Source organism: Ambystoma mexicanum, chromosome 4q (genome assembly GCF_040938575.1).
Source record: "Ambystoma mexicanum isolate Mex_15411 chromosome 4q, UKY_AmexF1_1, whole genome shotgun sequence".
NCBI lineage: Eukaryota > Metazoa > Chordata > Amphibia > Caudata > Ambystomatidae > Ambystoma > Ambystoma mexicanum.
The window spans coordinates 223,719,723-223,731,741 of NC_090928.1; the positions used below are offsets into that span (position 1 = coordinate 223,719,723).

Consider the following 12,019-nt stretch of genomic DNA (forward strand, 5'->3'; position numbering starts at 1 on the left):
CTGCCTTAGAGTCCCCAGGTTCAAATTGAAAAGCAGGCAGTAGCAGCTTTCCAGTCATGGCGGCCCAACTTTGGAACTCCCTACCAACGACCTTAAGAGTTAATCGATCCTTTTACAATTTTATAAAAAACATCAAACACTGGCTCACCTCCAAAGACTCACCGCAACCTTAGCTGCCCTAATCCGGAACCTTTGTAATCAGCAGCTATGCTGTTATCTCCATTTATGTAAATAACTTTTTGTATATACTGTAACTGCGATTTATGTACTGTAGCATCACCTGACACAATCCTATTATGTAACATTGTGTCTAATGCAACCAGAAATGTATGTATTGGAACCAAGAATTTGAAAATTCCTGCGATGCGCCCAGATACCCTCGGGTTTGGAGCGCTTTATAAGTAAATAAACAAACCGTACCGAAGCCTCCAGACTACTGGCATCTGTCCCATTGTCAGAGCCTCTGCCGGATTACCTCCAAAGACCTGTTGTATTTGATGGACCCAAGCAGTTTCAGAGACTGCATCAATATTTCTAATTTTGGCCATCGACCCATTAATTATTCGCCAAAATTCGACAGTGTTTCTGCTGGTGGAGGCCTGCACAAGTGCCTTCCAGTGAGAACACTTTTTCAGGTGTTTTGTGCCTTTTCAGCCAGTTGGAATATTTGTGTTTGATATCCTTTACTTAAGCACCATGTTCCATAAGGCCATGTGGCAGTTTGTCCAGCTCTCGTAATTTCCTTCGTAAGGCCCTTTTTTCTATCTCTGATTTATTTGTCATGTCCTTGGGAATGATTCTTATTTAGACCAAAAGCAACCCTATGTGTTGTAGGAGGTTTGGCAGTGGAGCATTTCTTAATACTTTCCATGGCAGATTCAAATTGTGTGATAGATGAGTACGCTGTCTCAATAGTGAGGGTGCATGAGGTCAGAACCATGCATGTCGGAGTACCTGGTGATGATGTCTCAAGGCATAAGAATAGCTTTGTCCAGAGATTGATCAGTCCAGGAAATGCGGTTAAGAGATGGATTAATAGTCAGTTGCCCAGATGTTAAACAGACGGAAAGTTCAAGTTGTATCTGAAGTCGTGCAATGAGGGGATAGTGGTCACTTGCATGTTGTTCAGATGTACACGTCATCAATGTAGGTGTCTGAGTTGGCCACAAATAAGTAATCCAACATGCTACTTTCACCATTTTCAATTCACGTTGGTGTGGCGGTGTAATACAGCCCCTTTCACCATATCTAAACCTGCTGAGAATAGTAAGGATGCCCATTTTTCCCCACGAGGTTGGGCTCTCAAGATGCGTCTATTCTGATCAATACAATCCTCACATCTACATCCCCTTCCCTCGTGGGCTGAGAAGCTAGGGATATTGATATTTTATTTGTATTGCGCTTATACACGTGTTTCAGAGCGTGACGAGGCAAGGGAGGTGAACAAGGGAGAGCAAAACAACAATCTTACTAGGCACAGTAACATTGAGAACGCGGAAGTGCGGGTGGAGAGGGAATGGGGGAAAGTGCAGGGAGGAAGTGGAAAGTGCTGAGCATAGGAATAAAAACAACAAACGGTAGTGCAGCCAGCAGTGGCAAGTGCTAGGTTAAAGGTACAGACTAGGGGTGTCTGATAAGTGCAGGGAAACGCAGGGGGGCACTGAAGGGTTACAGATACAGACGCCAAAGTGCAAGGGTTGCCAGGAGGCAGTGCAGGTACGTGGCAGGGCGGGCAAGTACCTGGGCCCAAATCAGAGGGTAACCAGGTGCACGATGCCTAAGCAGAGCAGATCAACAGGGGAGAGGAGGAGAAAAGGCAGAAGCAAAGAGGAAGGTCTTAAGGTGCTTCCGGAACCGGAGATGGTTCTGCTCAAGTTTCAGACTGGCAGGGAGGCTATTCCAGAGGGGAGGCCCCAGCCAAAGACAGAGATCTGCCCCAGCATGTTTCTTTGAGAAATGAATGACCCTGAGTGAGTTTGAGGCAGTGGGGAGTTGAAGGTATTTTAGGACCCATGACCCAGAAAGCCTTGTGGACAATGCAAATGATCTTTAATGTAATCCTTGAGCCACAGGGAGCCAATGAGATTTCAGGGCTGGAGAGATACAATCCTAGGGCTTGAGGCCCCAGGACAAGTCTCGCAGCCCTGTTCTGGATGAGTTGCAAAGGGCGGAGAGTAGAAGCATGTCGATTTAGAAAGTTGCAATAATCCAGCCTAAAGTGCAACAGGGCTCGAGATACAGTGAGCTTCTGGGGGAAGGAGAGGAAAGGCTGAATACCTCTGAGGAGGTGTAGTAGGAAGTTTGACTTTTTAGAGTCCTCCGAGATGTGGGCAGAAAAGGAAAGCGTGGAGTCAAAGATGACCCCTAGGTTCTTAGCCTCGCAAGTGGGGGGGGGGGGTGGTTAGAGGAGGGCTGGTCAGAGAGTGACCGGAAAGGAGGGTGAAGGTGTGCCGATGAGGATGGTCTCTGTCTTGCTGGCATTGAGGCAGAGATTGTTGGCAGAACACCACTCCTGAATGGGAGACAGGCAATCAGAGATGAGAGAAGAGGAAGAGGTGTCCGAGGGGAAGCCTGAAGATGAGTTGTCATCTGCATAGCACTGAAAATTGGAGCAGAAAGATTCAATGCGATGGGCAATCGTTGCCATGTATTGGTTGAAAAGCCAGGGAGAGAGGTTAGACCCCCGGGGAACACCGCAGGTAGAGAGGGAGATAGAGGAAAGGAAGGACCCAAGTTGGACCTGGGAGGAAAGAAGTCAGCCAGGCCAGAGCCTGATCGGTGATACCCACGTTGTCACGAAGACGGTTGAGCAGGATGGTATGGTTGACCGTGTCGAAGGCAGAATAGAGATCGAGTAGGATGAGGACAGAAGGGATGTTGGCGTCAAGGTTGGAGAGTAGGTCTTCACGGATGTTCAGGAGAACAGTTTCCGTGCTTCTGGCAGCTCTAAAGCCAGATTGATGATCATGGAGACAACTAACCGAATCTGAGTGAAGATTAAGCTTCAAGATGGCCAGCTTTTCCAAGCGTTTGCCAAGAAAACATGTGATGGAGATCGGGCGATAGTTTGCCGGACAAGAGGGGTCAGCTGTGGTTTTCTTGAGAAGAGGGTGCACAAGAGAGTGCTTCAGGGGGGAAAGGAAGACTCCCAAGGTAAAGGAGAGGTTGCAGAAATCGGCCAGGGCAGGAGCAAGGGTGTCAATGTGGTCCTTGATGGTTTTGGATGAACAGGGAAGAACCTGTTTTGACGAGACTTTCATAGATTGGACTTGTATGGAAACCTTGTCACGGGAGAAAAGAGGAAAGGAAGAGGGAGAGGCTGGGGGGCGCCTTGAGGAGGGCCAGAATTCGGAGAAGGGAAAAGGGAGAAGAGGCGCAGGGGACGAGAGGTTGTACAAGATGTCCTGGGTTTTAGAGATAAAGTGAGAGGCGAGGGCCGTGCAAAGGGCATGGGAGGTGACAGGAGAGGTAGAGACTGCAGCATGGTTGGCCAGCTCCTTGCAGATTTTGCCGAGTTGTTAGATGCCGCAGAGAAACTGACTTGAATGTGGGCTCTCTTCTTAGTATGGACAGAATCTGTATTGCCTTTGGAGCAGACAGCAGGCCAGTTTGTCAGAGGATCAATAAGAAGCCCTCCATTTCCTCTCAGATCCCCTGCACTTGTGTTTAAGGGTAGCTAGGTCAGAGTCGTACCAAGAATTGCACTTGGCTTTGGGCTTCAAACAGATCCTCATGACGGGGGCAAGATCATCAAGAGTATCAGAGATGGAAGAGTAGAGCTTGGAAAGGGCTGTGTCAGGATGTGAGTTAGCCGGAGGACGACGGGCGGAGGGGGTTGGCGGCGAAAGACTCAACTGACACACGCTTCATGGGCTGGATGTCCGAGAAGGTAGGTGGCAGTGTTGGGATTGGCTTGGCCTGGGGGTAGAGTGTGGGATGGGAGGAGAGGAGGGAGTGATCGCTCCAGGAGAGATGTTACGCTCACCTGGTTCCCACGGGGGCGTTGACCGGAACTGGGCCGCTGTTGTCTCCACCAGCGTGACGTGTAGCGCCGAGATGACTGACTGGACTGGCCCGCTCAGCCTAGTTTGTCTGGCTCGCAAGAATATTCTTCTGCAAAGGAGAAGAGGAATTAACCACCCGTGGAATTGAGTGTCAACCCACCTTCCCCACTCCCGTTGTCTTCCCACAGATCACTCTTGATGTCCCCTCCTTAGTCTCACCTGATGGTTTGGAAGGATGAGCTCTCCATCCTGCGTCGACCGCAGGGGCGCGTTGATGACCAGTTACTTCACTGGCGTAGAGGAATTGGTGAGTTCCAGTATTGACTCTAAAGTCCAATTGTTCATAAGAGTTCAAATGTCTCATCTTCACTCTGTCCGATTCCTTGCAGGTTGCCGATTAATCCACTCGAAGATTTCAAAATGGCACTTGGTAAGATTCAGGTAAGTCTTTTGTGGTTTTCCCCTTAGGGGCCGGGGTACGGCGATGAAGCTGAGTTGACTGTGCCGACCCAAGATGAGGTGAGTACCTCCCGTGGTAAATCAGGTAAGTCCTTGGCGGTAGCTTGTATAGCCTTAGAGAGTCCCCTTGCTCACCTTGCTGTCTTTGTCTCCTTAGGTGTCGGAGGACGGCCGCGAGATGGAGAGAGCGTGATGGAATGCTGAATTACCGCCAAGCAGGTGAGTTCAGCGCGGCGCCGTAGGAATGCGAAGCGATGCTTCAAAGACTTCTGTCTTTCAGCTCTGTGGCGAAATGGATCAGGATTCAGGTAAGGATTAAAGTTAAAACTCCTGTTCTAACCTTTATCCTTCTTTTCTTCTTGTTTCAGGAGTCCCAGGACTGAGGCGTGCGTGGCTGAAGACTGGAGCTGCTGAAAACACTGTGAGCGTTACGCTGCAGCAAGCAGAATAACGCGAAGCAGGTGTGGTTGTCCGGGCGTGGTTTAAATAGCCTTGGAAGAAGATCCAGGTACGTATTCTTCCACAGCCCCACCTAAGTAACAAAATAGTCCCTTCAGTAAAATAGTCCCTCCTAAGCCTCATTTGGCTTGAGTCTTCATGCAGCATGGTCTGCCTCAGGGTGAGTATGCAGCATGTTCTGCTTCAGGTAAGTTATCAATAATGAGCCTGGCGCCCATGGCGCCAGGACTGACCTTATCTTTATGAGCCTGGCGCCATAGGCGCCAGGACTGCACCCAAACAGCTCCTAACTGGGGCTTTTGGACATGCTCCAAGTGGCATGATGCCTGCTTCCGGGGCTGCTGGGCCTGGTCTGGTCTTCCAGGGGCAGGCATCATGACAAGAGAGAGGAGTGGTCAGAGGGATGGAGAGGGGTTGGTCAGAGGAGATCAAAGCATCAAGCGTGTGCCCTACAGATTGAGTCGGGCCAGAAGGGAGGATAGAAGGATCTTTGCATTGAATTCCCCACACAGCAAGATAGGCAAGACTTTATCCATTGCACAAAGTATGACCTCCATTTCCATAGCTGTGGTCAAGTGAGACTTCTCATTGGGGAGGTGCGGGGGGGCTACATAGATATTAAAAATGTTTAGCTCGCATTGTCGATTTGGCCAGTCTACATATGGAATAGCTATCTTGCTGATAAGGATGTTTTCAGAGCTACACAAGATTTCCGTCGCGGAAAAGCTTTTAACACCCAAAACAAGGCCCCCTACGGGCGACCTCTGGGGTCCCTGCACCGCAGGGCGGGTAAGAATGTTCCAAACGTCGATTATTAGTGAGTTCACCAGCCAAGTCTCCTGTAGAGCAATCACACAGAGTTTATCGATGTGTTCTAGCAACCCATCCCCTTCACTCAAGTGGGAATTCCCACGAGTATTCCAACTCAATGATGGGAATAGTGAGGAAGCCCTATGGTTGGGGCGTGAAATACCACGCCTCTCTACCATATTGGCTAACCATTCCCAGTGCGATTCCTCTCCCCGTTTTACCCCAGCCATTGCTTGGTCTGACTGCCCAAAAGCTGGGTAGCAGTAACAGGGTCTTGATGGCAAGAGGGACCTAAGCCCATGGGCTGCTCTAAGGATTCAACAGTGTGAGTGCCCTATACCTATGCCCTTCTTACAATTATCATTCAGCTTGACAGAGTTGCATTCATAACCCAATTTGAACATCGAAGCAGCATGCTCCAAGATATAGCAAAGGGTACTTTCAGCAAAGAAGAACACAACAGAGGTGGCCTGATTCACATTTTCAAGCATGTCCACTATGCGTATGTTACTGCTTCTAATGAATCTCGCAGGCAGGGCCGGTGCTATCACTAGGCAAGTTTGGCCGCTTGCCTATATGTTGGGAATGTTATAGCTGCAAAATGCTTTTTTTAACACCCCCCACACTACTGCCTTGCCTGGTGATAGCACCGATCCTGTTTTCAGTTACTGTCTGCAGTAAGGTTGGTGGAGCAGCAGACCAGGTGGCGCAGTGAAGGTTGGGACTTGGGGCCGGGTCAGGGTCACGATGGGTGAATGGGCGTGGTGGCAGCCGTGGCACCTGTGCAATGTGCATTAGCACGCCACCAAGCACCACAAGTGCCCCCTTATCCGATCGTCAACTCAATGGTATGAATGCTGCAGTGCAGTGCGACATCCACGACGCAGGAGTCAGGACAGGTGAGGAGAACCCCTGGACTGAGGTGCCGTGCCGACTGCACTGCCTGCCAAGTAAGTAGATGTACCAGTGCGCAAACCCACGTTACACGTGCTTACTTACTTGCAGAAGACACATGCTGAAAAACTGCATTGAAGGGATATGTGGCGGCTCAAGAATAGGTTCCACATCAAGCCCCAAGCAGACTATTCAAATCAACAAAGCCAGAGTCAGTGCCTGCGAGATATCTCAGCAAGATTGGGGGTGGGGGACTGGGGTGTGGTTGCTGAAGATTCCAGTGCGTCAGTGACGAGCAGCGCCGCCGCCAGTGACTGCATCTCTCTGGCACTGAAATCCCTTCACTGGCTCCCTGTGGCTGCACGGATCAAGTTGAAGACCCTCTGCATTGTCCACAAGGCTTTCTGGAGCCTTGAACCTACCTATCTGCAACGTTGCCTACCTAAATACTGTCCCTCCAGAGTCCTCCACTCATCTACCTCCAACCTTCTGCAAATGAGCCAGTTGTCCAAGCAGAGATTTGGATGTAGATACTTATCCTCAGCAGGGGCCTCCCTCTTGAATAGCCCCCCCTGCCACCCTCAGTCTTGAGCCTGATCTCCTAAGTTCCGGAAACTCCTTAAGACCTTCCTTTTCTCCTCTTCCTTCTCTCTCCCTCTCTCCCTCCTTTTCTCTACAGCTTGTTGACTGGCCGCCTGGTGTACCTCAAAGTCTCACAGGTCCCTTCCACCCCACCAGTCCTCGCTTGCACTTGCCTCAGTGCCCTGCACTCACCCCACCCTCAATGCACTTGAAAAAGGACCCAAGAGAGAGGCTCTCTCTGCACTTACCCTAGTATCCACCGACTGGGTGCACTTAGACCCCCCCTGGAACTGTCTGTGCACTTCCACGATCCGAATGCACTGTATTTGAAGATTGTCTGTCTGTTCTCCCCTGTCTACCCCCCCTTAATTACACTTGGTAAAAGTGCAGAATCGTCGGCAGGCCTATTTGCTGAGTCTCAACTGTTAATTGGGTTATTTGCACTTACTCTGCCTGTGAAGACTATTATCGTCTCAGAATTTCAAGGGCTCTGAACGACTGTTTTGTTCTCCCCATGTTCCCACCCTCCTTGAGCACTTTGAAGCACTTGCCTTCTGTATAGGTGCTTTATAAATTAACATTACCATACCATACCAGGACTTTGAGCGTGCTTTAGTCAAGCCTTACCATACAACTTTGTACGTGTAGTGGCTGCAAATGTTTTTTCAAAGCAGTCTTATGAGAGTTATTCACTTAATTTGAGCTGTACGTGCTACTGATATAATAAGAATGTCTTACCAGGCCTGCCCACAGCCACTCAATTTTTTTTTTTTTTAAATTTCACTTTTATTGGTTTTCGAAAGCTTTACAATCACATAAATGCAGCTTACATCTCTTGTTTACAAAGAAAGCGAGCATGTAAGTAGAGTTACAATCTCTTATTTCGCATAACAAGAAAACCGAACCTTTGTTTCTAATTATATCCCACCCCTCAACTCCCACCCCCGCACATGATAACAGACCTGGAACTAAAGAGAGCGTTAAACAAAACCACTAAACCGCCATTTTAGTCATGGCGTTGGGCATAGAAGTCATGTATTGATTCAGCTGACACGTACTCTAGTCATTTCAGGCACTAAACCCTAATAACCTTAGGTAAAGCGTAATTCAGGCACGTTTCACGAGGCATATGCAGAGCGAAACTCCGACCAAGTGTTCTCTACAGTGGCACGGTCCCCGTGCAATGCTGCAGTCAGGCATTCCATTCTGTATATGCTCATTGCGACTGCTCGCCATTCACTCTTGCTGGGGAGCGTGGGCCTTTTCCATGTCATGGTAAGGCATGCTCGAGCAGCCATCAGTAGGCCCTGTACCATTTTGCACGCCACCACCATCCTATCCCCAGTTTCAGTTAAGGAAAACAAAACGAATAGTGGGTGTTTCTCTCTTTCCTCTCCGTCAAGGTCCCTGATCCAGCTAAGGACTTCTGACCAGTAGATCTGGACCTGTGCGCATCCCCACCACATATGCCAGTAATCGGCCCGCCTCCCACATCCCCTCCAACAATTCGGGCTTACTCCCTGGTACATTTTGGCCAGGCGGGCAGGGTCGTATTGCCACCTGTATAGTAGTTTGATAGCATGTAATTTGTATTGACACGATAGGGATGATTTCGCCGTTCGTCTGCACATTTGTAACCATAGCTTTGGAGAGATTTGCCTGCCCATGTCTACTTCCCATTTGCCTTTGAGTGTCAAGGAGGGTTTAATATCAATATCAATGAGTGCAAGGTACATAGCACTGATCAGGCCTTTGGAGCTTGTGCATGAATCAAGGACCTTTTCAAACGGTGTGAGGTCTCTCTGTAACTGTTGTTTCCATACTGATCTAGTCATTACCCCCTTGAGTCTAAGATACAGGAAGACCGAGAGGTTACCTATGCCTCGGGCTTCCTGCAACTCCTGAATGGTAATGAAGGAGTCGTTTCGGCGCAATTGGCCTGCCCTTTCTAGCCCCGCCTGGTACCATGTTTCAAAACTTTCCTGGCTCGGGAATTGCGTCGCGGATCCCAGGTGACCAGAGATGCCCCAGTGGGGCGGGCCATGTTGTGACACCCACCATTTTCCTCCCTGGTTTCCATATTGACCATATCGTGCCTATGATGGGGTGAGATTTGACAGTATTACGTAGTTGTGGTCCGGGCACCCATAGCCATTCACACATGATGAAGGGACGAAGGGGATAATTATGAAGTGCTATCCATTGGGGCTCAGACTGCTGTCTGAAATGTGGGACAAGGACTCTAAGCTGAGTGGCTCTATAATATGTCTTAATGTCTGGAAGACCCACCCCAGCGTTATCTTTTCTGAGTTGAAGGAGAGGTCTCGGGATTCTTGGCTTCTGGCCGTGCCATAGAAAGTTTAATATCAATTTCCTCGTATCTGTAAAGTATTCTGGGGGCATTTTAATAGGGAGCATTTGAAAGAGATATAGTATCTTAGGGAGCAGGACCATTTTTATAGCATTTAAACGCCCTAGCCATGAAATGGTAAGTTTGGACCACCTTTGGACATCTTTCTGAAGAGCAAGGGACATTGGGGGAAAGTTGGCCTCATATAAGGATCCAAGTTCACGGGTGACATTAATGCCCAGGTATCGGAGCGTAGTGAGGCTGACTTTTACTCCCAAAGGGGCGAAGCGCTTGGCATCCGAGTCTCTGCGTTTATCTATTGGAAGGAGGACAGATTTCCCTGTGTTGATTTTCAGCCCCGCAAGCTCTCCATATTCCTCAATAATACTAAATGCTGCCGGGATCGAGTCTAAGGGGTCAGTCACATGTAGCAAAATATCATCAGCGTATAGGCCCAATTTATATTCCCGGTCGCCCACTGTGATACCCCTAACCCTGGTGTCATTTCTCAGCTTTTGTGCCAGTGGCTCCAGAGACATTACAAATAGGATTGCCGACAGTGGGCAACCTTGCCTTGTGCCTCTCTCAAGGAGAAACCAACGAGAGTATCCCCCGTTCACCGCCACTGACGTCATGGGGGAGCTATAAAGTGCTTTAATGGCATGGGAGAGCTGTGGTCCTAGCCCATATGAACTCAGTACCCTCTCCAGGAATTACCATGAGACCCGATCAAAGGCCTTTTCGGCATCGAGAGACAGAAGGGACGGGTCTCCTTCCATCTCCTGCGCTTCATGGATTAAATGCAGCGTTTTCCTCATCGTATCCGCGCCTTGTCTGCCAAGGACGAATCCAACTTGGTCGGAATTTATCAATCTAGGGAGAAATGTTTCTAACCGAGCCGCAATCACTCTAGCGTATATCTTCGCATCGATGTTAAGTAAGGAGATGGGGCGGTATGAGCTACAGTGCCTGGGGTCACGGCCTTCTTTTGGAATGACAGCAAGGAGGGCTTGTGAGAAGGATGGAGGTGCTTGGCCTGTGACAAAGATGTGGTTAAACAATGATGTAAGGAAAGGGGCAATAAAGGGGGAAAACGTTTTGTAAAACCCAGGTGTGAATCCATCGTCCCCCGGGGCTTTCCCCGTCTTCAACCTCTTGATGGCCTCTATGACTTCCTCTTCAAGGACAGGCATGTCTAAGGAATCCGCTTCAGTGGGTGTTAGTGTGGGGATCCGCAAATCCTTCAGATATGTGTCTATGTTCCCTACGGGGGGGGCGGGTCGCACATATATAAGTCTTCATAAAAGCTGGCAAATGCTTCCTGTATCTCTTCGGGGGCAGTGACTACCGTGTCCGTGAGAGTGCCGTCGAGTCTCTCGATCGTTTCAACCCATCTCTCCGCTTTTTGCGCGCGAAGGCGGGCAGCCAAGAGAGCATCGGCCCTGTCGCCCTTCTCATAGTATTTTTGCTTGAGATATTGCAGGGTCTGGGCCGTCTTACCGGCGATGAGTATTTTCAACTCTTCCCTGAGACGGCGGGCTTCAGCAATATATACAGACCTCTCGGATGGAGATGACTGTGCCATATCCTGGGCCTTCCCAAGCCTTCCCCTTATATCTGCCTCTACCAGGGCATGTTCACGTTTTTTATCGGCTCCCTCCTTTATTAGTATTCCCCTCAGTGTTGCTTTGGCGGCCTCCCATACGTATGTCTTCCCCACCTCCCCTGTATCATTGATAAGGAAAAATTGCTTGATTCTCAAAGTTTTCCCTGAAGACCGAGTCAGCCCATAAGGAATCATTACATCTCCATTTGGAGTTTCGTGGGGCCAGATCGTGCCAGGGTATATCCACCATCACCATGTCGTGGTCCGTCCATGCGGAGATTTGTATACTAGCTGCCTGCAAGATGCGCAAGAGGTGCTCTGAGAGGAAAATGTAATCAATGCGCGGAAGTGTGTCATGGGGGAGGGAATGGAAAGTGAAGCCTCTCTCCAACGGGTGTAAGTGGCGCCAGGAATCAGTGAGGCCAAAGAGGTCAAGAGACAGTTTGATGCTTGCCTCGTTTTTGGTACCGGGCGGGTCTACTGTATCTGCTTTAGATTGTCTGTCTAAGGAGCTATCCATCCATGTGTTAAAATCCCCACCGAGGACCGTGTGTCCTCTGGCCATTCCAAAGACCTTCTCACTGATTCTATGCAGAAATCTGTTTTGCCCCTGATTAGGTGCGTAAAGTGTAGCAAGGGTGACTATCGTGCCCCTTATGTTCGCAATGACTATGAGAGCCCTCCCCTCCTGATCTGTCCATGTCTCCATGATTGTGCTCCGCAGGCTTTTGCGGATTATGATCCCCACTCCCGCTTTCTTCAAAGTGCCCGAGCTCCAAAAAGTGGGGCCAATTTCCCGGGATGGGATCGTTCTCTCCTCACCCTTTCGATATCGCGTTTCCTGAAGGAAAAGAA

General features: G+C 49.4%; 1 protein-coding gene across 1 annotated transcript in view; it reads left to right on the forward strand.

The window, feature by feature from the left end:
* CDC40 (cell division cycle 40) overlaps window positions 1-12,019 on the forward strand; it is a 1,027,131-nt gene that overhangs the window by 899,287 nt on the left and 115,825 nt on the right. The gene's annotated exons all lie outside the window — the stretch shown is intronic.